Genomic DNA, 9,343 nt, shown 5'->3' with positions numbered 1-9,343 from the left:
CAGCAGTTTATAAGTAGTTTATTATTAGTTTCTGCAAAGAACGATTGTGAAGATTTCAAGTTTAATCTAGACGATTCTTCCGAAATTGACAACTCCGGTATTTATTGTTCTAATTATGTTTAATTCTTCATCTTCTTCTTTGTTTAATTTAAGCTTAAGCATGCGTAACTAAATCCTTTGTTCGGGGATTGATATGAACACTTAGATTAGTTTTCGAATTGGATTAGGATTTATTAAGTGAGTAAAATTGTGTTTTAATTACTAAGATTAATGCTTGAATTAATTTGATCACTTAGTTCATGATTTTGTGTTTAATTAACTAATTGAGAGATTGTTAATTAAATAGACATAGGTAATTAAAAACTTAGAGGAAAACGCCGTGAGAGCGGGTTGGAATTTAGGTAGTCGTTGAGTTTGCTTCATAATTACAATTTAGTTCTTTAATTCAATTTTAATATTGTGAGAGCAAGTTAATAATTGATTAGTTAATTAGGTTGTGATTTTATTTGAATCTTTGAGGCTTGAGAGAGCGGGATTCGGTGCATTAGAATAGCTCGATTCATAATAAAATCACTAGATAAATTTTAATCCATTCTTTTACTAGTTTATTTGGAATTATCAATCCTTGAGCTTTTTCTCATTATTGTTTAAACCTTAATTTATTTGTTTAAATTCATATTTTTTTACTCGAAGTTGATTTAAAATTAGATTTTATTTAGTTTACACAAATCCATTTATTTTTCTACTAGCCAATTAAAGAATATTAGAAATTAGTTGTTTAATTCATTGTTCCTTGTGGGATCGATACTTGGTCTTCCAAGTTATATTACTTGCGCGATATCGTACACTTGCGATTATTTGCCAACAAGTTTTTGGCGCCGTTGCCGGGCAACAATTGCAATTAAATTAATTAAAAATATCTTATTCTTAGATTGAGTTAGTTTTATTTAATTTTAGTTATTTTTATACTTTGTGATTCTTGGATTGTACGTTGGTTTTCTTGTTTGTGTTTGCGCAGGAGTTTGGTTAGTGTATGCCTAATACACGACGTGCCAAAAAACCGCTAGAACCGTTTCACCAAGATTTAACATCCTTCGAAAGAAGTATCCGAAAAACAGCGCGGAAATCCAAAACAATGGAGGACGACCGTAACCCTCCGTTGAATCATGAGGGGATTGTTCCACCACCACATGATGGCCTAGCTCTTAATAGGCCAAACGAGAGGGTTGTCCCTCTTCCCGAAAGACGTACCTTGGGTGAATTCTTCTTACCCAACGTGGACAACGCCAACTATGGATGTTTTGCACCTCATATCCTCGCTAACAATTTTGAAATCAAGCCGGGAACGATTCAACTACTTAAATGTCGTTGCCAATTTTATGGGTTGGAACGCTAGGATCCAAACGCTCATCTTTCAAAATTCACGAAGGTATGCAACACATTCAAAATCCATAATGTGACGGAGGATCAAATCAAGCTTCGTCTTATCCCTTTCTCTTTGAGGGATAAGGCGAGGAATTGGATTCAATCACTTCCAAGCACCTCAATCACAACATGGAAGCAATTGGCACAAGCTTTTCTCAATAAGTATTTCTCTATGGGCAAAACGGCGAGGATGACCAAGCAAATTATAGATTTTCTGCAATTACATGGTGAATCTCTATACCAAGCTTGGGAACGCTTCAAAGAGCTTCAAAGAAATTGTCCGCATCATCATCTAGGAAGGGAGCATCTTGTCTCTATTTTCTACAATGGTACTAATGAGGGTACACGGGCAACGATTGATGCGGCATCGGGAGGATCACTTATGAAGAAAACTTATGATGAGGCCAATAACTTGCTAGAGGAACTTGCTACAAATAGTTGTTCTTGGTCAACCGAGCGGTTGAGGCAACCACCTTAAAAGGGTATAATGACCCTCGAGCAAACCCAAGAATTTGAAGCAATGAAAGCGAAGAATGCGACACTTCTAGCACAACTCGAGATGTACAAACAACAAGCAAATCAAAGGAATGCTCAACTTGCGGTAGTTCAAATGGGTTGCGAGACTTGTGATGAGCACGATCATTTGGGAATGGATTGCCCCGTCCTACATCAAAACTCAAATGAGCAAGTCAACTATGTCAATGGGCAAAGGCAAGGCAATGACCCATATTCCAACACCTATAATCCGGGGTGGAGGAATCATCCTAACTTTTCATGGAGGGACAATTCGGGTCAAGCCAATGCCAACCCAAATATGGGAGGAGCAAATTTCCAAGGAGGAAACCGTGGTCCACAAAACCAAGGCAACTTCAACAACTACCGACCACAACACCCACCCGGTTTTCAAAATCGGAATACGGATGAGGGGAGAAAAATTGACAAGCTTATTGAGGAAGTTAGAACCGGTTTTAAGAACCAAGCTTCCGTCAATCACCATCTCGAGACTCAAATTTCTCAACTTGCCATCTCGCTTCAAAATAGAGCTCAAGGGGGTTTACCGTCTACAACGGAATCAAATCCAAGGGAGCAAGTCAAAGCTATTGAACTCCGAAGCGGGAAAGAACTTCATGATCCACATGCAAGTAAAGAGAAAGCGATCGATCTAACAATGGGAACAAATGAGGAGAAAGTAACCGAACTTCCATATGTTAAACCGCCACCTCCTCCTCCATTTGTGCCGAAGGTCCCTTTCCCGGGACGATTAAAGAAGACGCCGGACAACCAAAAATTCCATAAATTTCTGGAAATTTTCAAGAAACTCCAAATCAACATAAGCTTTGCGGATGCTTTGCGTGAGATGCCTCAATACGCGAAGTTTCTCAAAGAAATCATAACGAAGAAACGGAGTTGGGACGACAAAGGCACAATTTCCCTAACGGAAAATTGTAGCTCACTCATCCTTAGTGACTTGCCCACCAAGCTTAAGGACCCAGGGAGGTTTACAATTCCATGCAAAATAGGCGATTTAAATTCAATTAATTGTCTATGTGATTTAGGGGCAAGTATCAATCTAATGCCTTTGTTTCTTTTCAGGGATATTTTTGGTGATCAAACATTGAAGCAAACATCGATGATGCTTCAATTGGCGGACCATTCACTCAAAAAGCCATACGGAGTGGTAGAAGATGTTCTAGTCAAAGTAGACAAATTCATCTTTCCGGTGGATTTTGTGGTACTTGACTATGCGGCGGATAAAACATGCCCTATGATTCTTGGGCGTCCCTTCATGAACACGGGGAGAGCATTGATAGATGTGCACGCCGGACGACTCACTCTGCGTATCGATGATGACAAAGTGGAGTTTGATATGAAAAGGATTATGCGCAACACTTTTGAGGAGGTAGAATGCATGAAATTGGATATGATTGATGGAATCGTGGAAGAACTTTTCCCAGTTTCAAAAGTCATATTCCATTCCGATGAGACACATGAAACCACCGGGGAAGAATATTCCAAAGAAGATGAGCCGAGAGCCAAAAATTTGATTAGAAGAGAAAGCGTGACACCACCTTCTTCTATTTCTCCACCAAAGGTTGAGCTTAAAACGTTACCATCTCACTTACGATATGCATTTTTAGGCGACAACATGACACTTCCCATCATCATCTCAAACAACTTGTCGGAAACACAAGAAGCGAGAGTTGTCAAAGTGGTGAAGCAACATATATTGGCGATCGGTTGGCAAATTTCGGACATCCGAGGAATTATTCCATCGGTGGTCATGCACAAGATCCACCTAGAAAATGAGTCAAGAGCATCGGCTCAAAGACAACGGCGCTTGAATCCAAATATGAAGGAGGTTGTGCACAAAGAGATAGTAAAACTTCTCGACGCCGGAATTATATACCCCATATCCAATAGTGCGTGGGTTAGTCCCATTCAATGCGTTCCAAAGAAAGGGGGAATGACGGTGATTGAAAACGAGAAGGGTGAGCAAATTTCCACTAGGACGGTAATGGGATGGCTTGTTTGTATTGACTACCGCAAGTTAAATACGGAGACGAGGAAGGACCATTTTCCATTACCATTTATCGATCAAATGTTGGAGCGGGTAGCGGGCCACGCTTATTATTGTTTTCTCGATGGATATTTCGGGTACAATCAAATTCTTATCTTCCCGGATGACCAAGAGAAAACAACTTTCACATGTCCTTATGGAACATTTGCTTACCGGAGGATGCCATTTGGTCTTTGTAATGCACCGGCAACATTTCAACGATGTATGACCTCCATCTTCGCTGATATGATTGAAGATATTATGATGGTCTTCATGGATGATTTTTCAGTATTCGGGGACTCTTTTGATATGTGCTTGAATAATCTTGAACGAGTGTTGGCCCGGTGTGAGGAGACCAATCTAGTTTTGAATTGGGAGAAGTGCCATTTCATGGTAGAGGAAGGAATTGTCTTGGGACATAAAATCTCCAAGGACGGCATTGAAGTAGATAGAGCAAAAACGGAAATCATCGAGAAATTACCACCACCAACTACCGTAAAAGGAGTTCGTGCCTTCTTAGGGCACGCCGGGTTTTATCGACGATTTATCAAAAATTTCTCTTCCATTGCTCGTCCTTTAACTAATCTGCTTGTTAAAGATATTCCATATGAATTTACTAATGATTTCCTTGTTGCTTTTTCTAGGTTGAAGGAAGCTCTTATCTCGACCCCAATTATTTCATCACCCGATTGGACTCTTCCTTTCGAACTCATGTGTGATGCAAGCGATATAGCACTTGGGTGCGTATTGGGGCAACGAAAGGAGAAAAAGCTTCATGTGGTTTACTATGCGAGCCGAACATTGACGGGTGCTCAACTCAATTACACTACCACCGAAAAAGAGATGCTTGCGGTGGTGTTCGCATTGGATAAATTTCGGTCGTACTTACTTTGCTCTAAGGTTATCATCTATAAGGACCATGCGGCCCTTCGATACTTTTGCAAAGCAAGATGCTAAATCGAGACTAATCCGATGGGTGCTTCTTATGCAAGAGTTCGACATCGAAATTCGCGACAAGAAAGGAATGGAGAACGTCGTCGCCGACCACTTGTTAAGGTTAGAAATTCCGGAACCAATTATAAGTGGCGTAGAGATTAATGAAACGTTTCTGGATGAGATGTTGATGGTACTTTCGGAAGTAGAAACGCCATGGTATGCGGATATTGCAAACTATTTATCTTCCGAAATAATACCACCGGACTTGACTTACCACCAAAGGAAGAAGTTCTTGAGCGATGCTAAACGATTTCTATGGGAGGAACCGTACCTCTTCAAGGTGTGTGGAGATGGGATTTTGAGGAGATGTGTACCACTACATGAGATGATGCCTATACTTAGTCAATGCCATTCGTCGGACTATGCGGGTCACTATGGTACATCTAGGACCGCCGCTCGTGTGCTAGAGTGCGGATTCTTTTGGCCTACGCTATTTCGCGATGCAAAAGACTTTGTTAGTCATTGCGATCGATGCCAAAGAGTGGGGAACATATCTAAGAGAGATGACATGCCGCTTACCAACATTCAAGAGGTGGAACTTTTCGATGTGTGGGGAATAAACTTCATGGGTCCATTTCCTATGTCGTTTGGAAAGCAATACATATTGGTGTGCGTAGATTACGTTTCAAAATGGGTAGAGGCAGAAGCATTACCCACTAGAGCAATAATAAGCGATGGTGGATCTCACTTTTGCAATAGGCAATTCGATGCCTTGATGCGGAAGTATAAAGTCTATCATTGGGTCGCTACTCCGTACCATCCTCAAACAAGCGGGCAAGTTGAAGTTTCTAACCGTGAGCTAAAAAGAATTCTAGAGAAAACGGCTAACAACACAAGGAAAGATTGGTCGCTAAAACTAGATGATGCATTATGGGCATATCGTACAGCTTTTAAAACGCCTCTCGGAATGTCTCCATATCGTATTGTTTTTGGGAAAGTGTGCCATCTTCCGGTGGAACTTGAACATAGAGCATATTGGGCCATAAAAAAGCTCAATTTTGACCTTAAAGCGGCGGGGGAGAAACGTATGCTTCAACTCAATGAGTTGGACGAATTTCGGTTAAACGCTTACGAAAACGCCAAGCTTTACAAGGAAAAGACGAAGCGATGGCATGATGCTCACATCGTTCCTAAAACCTTTTCTGAAGGGTCGTTTGTCTTGCTCTACAACTCACGCCTCAAATTATTTTCCGGGAAGTTGAAGTCTCGTTGGAGCGGTCCTTTCAAAATTCGAAGTGTGGCAAGTCATGGAGCTTTGGAATTGGAGAATGGTAGCGGTGAAGTCTTCAAGGTAAATGGACAACGGTGCAAACCGTATCTTGGACCTTTGACGGATCAAGTGGTGGAACACATCATGTTCACCACTCCTCCATAAATTCCGGGTCACGGTCTAGCTTTTGACTAAAAATAAAGCGCACTCGGGAGGCAATTCCGATAGGTTTGTTTATTTTATTTTAATTTTTTTTACTATTTACTTTTCAATTTTGTTAGTTTTTATTTTATTTTTGTTTCCGTTTAATTCCGGGGTGAGTTTTTGTGTTTGATAGTGCAGGTATTTAAAGGGTTTATCGCAAGTTTCAGAGGGTTTCCAGACCATTCTTTGAGTTATTTTGCCTTGGTCTCGTTCGAAATTTATAATTTCGAACGAGACCCTTGCAAAATCCCTCAAATATGGCTCAGGTAAGGTGTTTCTCGTTCGAAAAACACAAGTTTCGAACGAGAAACTTTGAAAATTGCCTTGGTCTCGTTCGAGAATCCCATTCTCGTTCGAGACCAATGAAAATTTTCAGAGCCAAAGCTCTCGGCTCTTTTGGAAACTGATTTTTTTCGAACGAGAACCCTTTTCTCGTTCGAACCTAGGAAAAATTGTCCTGGTTCTCGTTCGGGAATCCTTTTCCCGTTCGAGAACCACGGCAATTTTGCCTGGGTTCAATCAGATTACGAATGAGAAAATGCTGGCACAAATAAACCTGACTAGAAATTTTGTTTTCCCGTTCGAAAAACCATTTTCCCGTTCGGGAAACCATAAAAAATAGTGGGAAATTTGAATTTTTCATTGAAAACTTTTGAATTAAAGTGTGGTAGATTTCTTGGGACTTGTGTTTCTTTTGAGACTTGTGTTTCTTTGAGATTTGTGCTTTGAAAAAATTTAATTTTTCACTTGGATTGATGACTTGAGAAATCCGAACCATTCATTAGTGCTTAAATTTCACTTGGATTGATTGCATGATGTTGATCTAAACCGTTAAATCAATTCAAAGTTATTAAATGGAAAGTTTGAATTTAGTGGTGGGAAATCTTGAGATTTGATATTTTTTTCCCTATAAATACCTTGCATTATTCCACTTTTTATTTCACACAAATTCTTCTTGTAATACTTTTCTTTTCTTATTCTCCAAAATTTTTGCTTAGAAAAATTCTCATTCCGCAATCATGGTGCGAAGCAAGAATGCCGAAAATCAACCAATTCGTCGTTCAAGCACAAGAAATCAAGAGGCGGTTATTCCATCTTTACCGGCCGTCGGAAGAAGTCGCTCAAAATCAACCGCTCCCTCCGCCTCTAGACCTAGCACCTCGGCGATTTTGACATCCCGTTATCAAGCACCTTTCCAAATCCATACGGAGGAGGAAGGTGACTTGTATTCGAATATTAAGGAGCGGGATATGGCAGTTCCATTTCAAATTGATTTCGATGATATGGAGCGCCTCGGTATTAAAAATGAAATTGAGCGGTATTTAGACATCTTGGGTCTAACGGCGTTGGCTAAGGTAAGTCACCATTCTTACGATGAGATGACTCTTGAGTTCTTTTCTACTCTTCAACCGGTTCGCGGTTATCCTACTTCCATTACTTTCCGCATCAAGAACACTAGTCATACTCTTAGTGTTGAAGATTTAGTGGAACTTTTTGGAATGAGGGGAACGGGATTGGTCAATTGGGCTCAAGAGTTCGATCAAGTGGCAATTTGGAGGGAATTGACGGATCGTGACGATTACAAGTCCAAGGTGTCAAAGATGAATGAAGTCAAAGACATCAACATTGTGGTGTTCTTGAAATGGTTTGGGCACTCTTTTGGCGGACGTAATGAGTACTCCAAGGTGGCGAAGAGTGATCTTTTGGCATTGAATGCCATTTTACATCCGGAGATTGACGCCTACCAAGTCAACACGGCTTATCGTCTTTTGAAGCGATTAAGGGCGGTTCCACAAGAATTGTCAAAAATTGGCTATGGATGGTTTGTTCGTGCATTGGCCGAGAAGTACAATTGTATGCCCACGACATTTACCTTGGCAACTTCCGAGTCCACTCCGGCGCGGGTAATAAATATTAACCATTTAGATGTGGCCGGGTATGTGAAGAGGGGGAGAATTATTCCCTATAATAGAAGGGTGCGATTGTTGTCAAGAGCCGAAAGAGAAGCGGCGGCACAAGAAGAGAGAGCGGAAGAAAAAGGAGGAGACGTGGAAGGAAGAGTAGGAAGGCGAGCGGGGAAGGAACCCGCGGAAAATTCTCAAGCCGGCGAGGCGGCTAATGTTTCCGGGTTTGATCAACGGTTTTCTGAGTTGGTTGAACAAAACCGGACCGGATGGGAGCAAAACCGGGATGGTTGGGAAACTAACCAAAAATTACTTGAAGATATCCGACGTGAGCAACATGTTGGTCTTGCACAACTTCAATGGAGGCAAGATCGAATGCGGGCACGGCTTAATCGGCAAGAGGATTTTCTTCGGGGTTATTTTAATGCCGCCGGCGAAGAGCATTATCCATCACTAGAACCATCACCGGATCCACCGGCCTTTGACTAGAGCGAGATTTGTTTTTCTAAACCCAAACTCCTTTAATTTTCTATTTTTATTTCTTAGCTTTGGGGACATAGCTAGAAATAGTGTGAGGAGGGGGGAAGAAAATTTTATCTTTCGTTTGGGTTATTTTCGGTGATTTATCTTTATTTTCAGTTTTATTTTTGTTTTTATTAGGGTGTTGATGTAGTTTATTTTCAAAGGCTTGTATCGCTTTAAATCTTTGTCTTTTAATTATAAAAGTGTTAGTTGATTTGGTGTGTATCTTAATTAATTTTTCAATCTTAGATTTCCCCGAATCAATGAATGTATAAACGCGACTTCTTAATTCGACAATTGATAAGTGATGCTTGCTTAATGACTTAAATAATTCGTTGACATAATCCGATGAAATAAGGGTGAATTCAAAATTTAGACTTGTTCAAATTGTTTAAACATAATTGAATAACTTGATGCGGATTCATGACATGTGGATTGTTTATTTTTATAGTCGTTTTTAAACTTTTGGCATAAGTAGCATAATTTTTGTAGGAATTAAGTTTATGGCATAACACTACACACTTT

At 40.3% G+C, this 9,343-nt stretch overlaps 1 non-coding gene across 1 annotated transcript; it reads right to left on the bottom strand.

Moving 5' to 3' along the window:
* Positions 1-1,612: 1,612 nt before the first annotated feature.
* Positions 1,613-1,719, bottom strand: LOC126685205 (small nucleolar RNA R71). Its single transcript, XR_007643317.1, has one exon. It is a non-coding gene; the product is annotated as a small nucleolar RNA R71 (small nucleolar RNA).
* Between the last annotated feature and the right edge of the window lie 7,624 nt (positions 1,720-9,343).

This window comes from Mercurialis annua, linkage group LG5, assembly GCF_937616625.2.
Source record: "Mercurialis annua linkage group LG5, ddMerAnnu1.2, whole genome shotgun sequence".
Lineage (NCBI taxonomy): Eukaryota > Viridiplantae > Streptophyta > Magnoliopsida > Malpighiales > Euphorbiaceae > Mercurialis > Mercurialis annua.
Note: the sequence above shows the minus strand (reverse complement) of the source record. Positions and strands in the feature narration are given on the sequence as shown.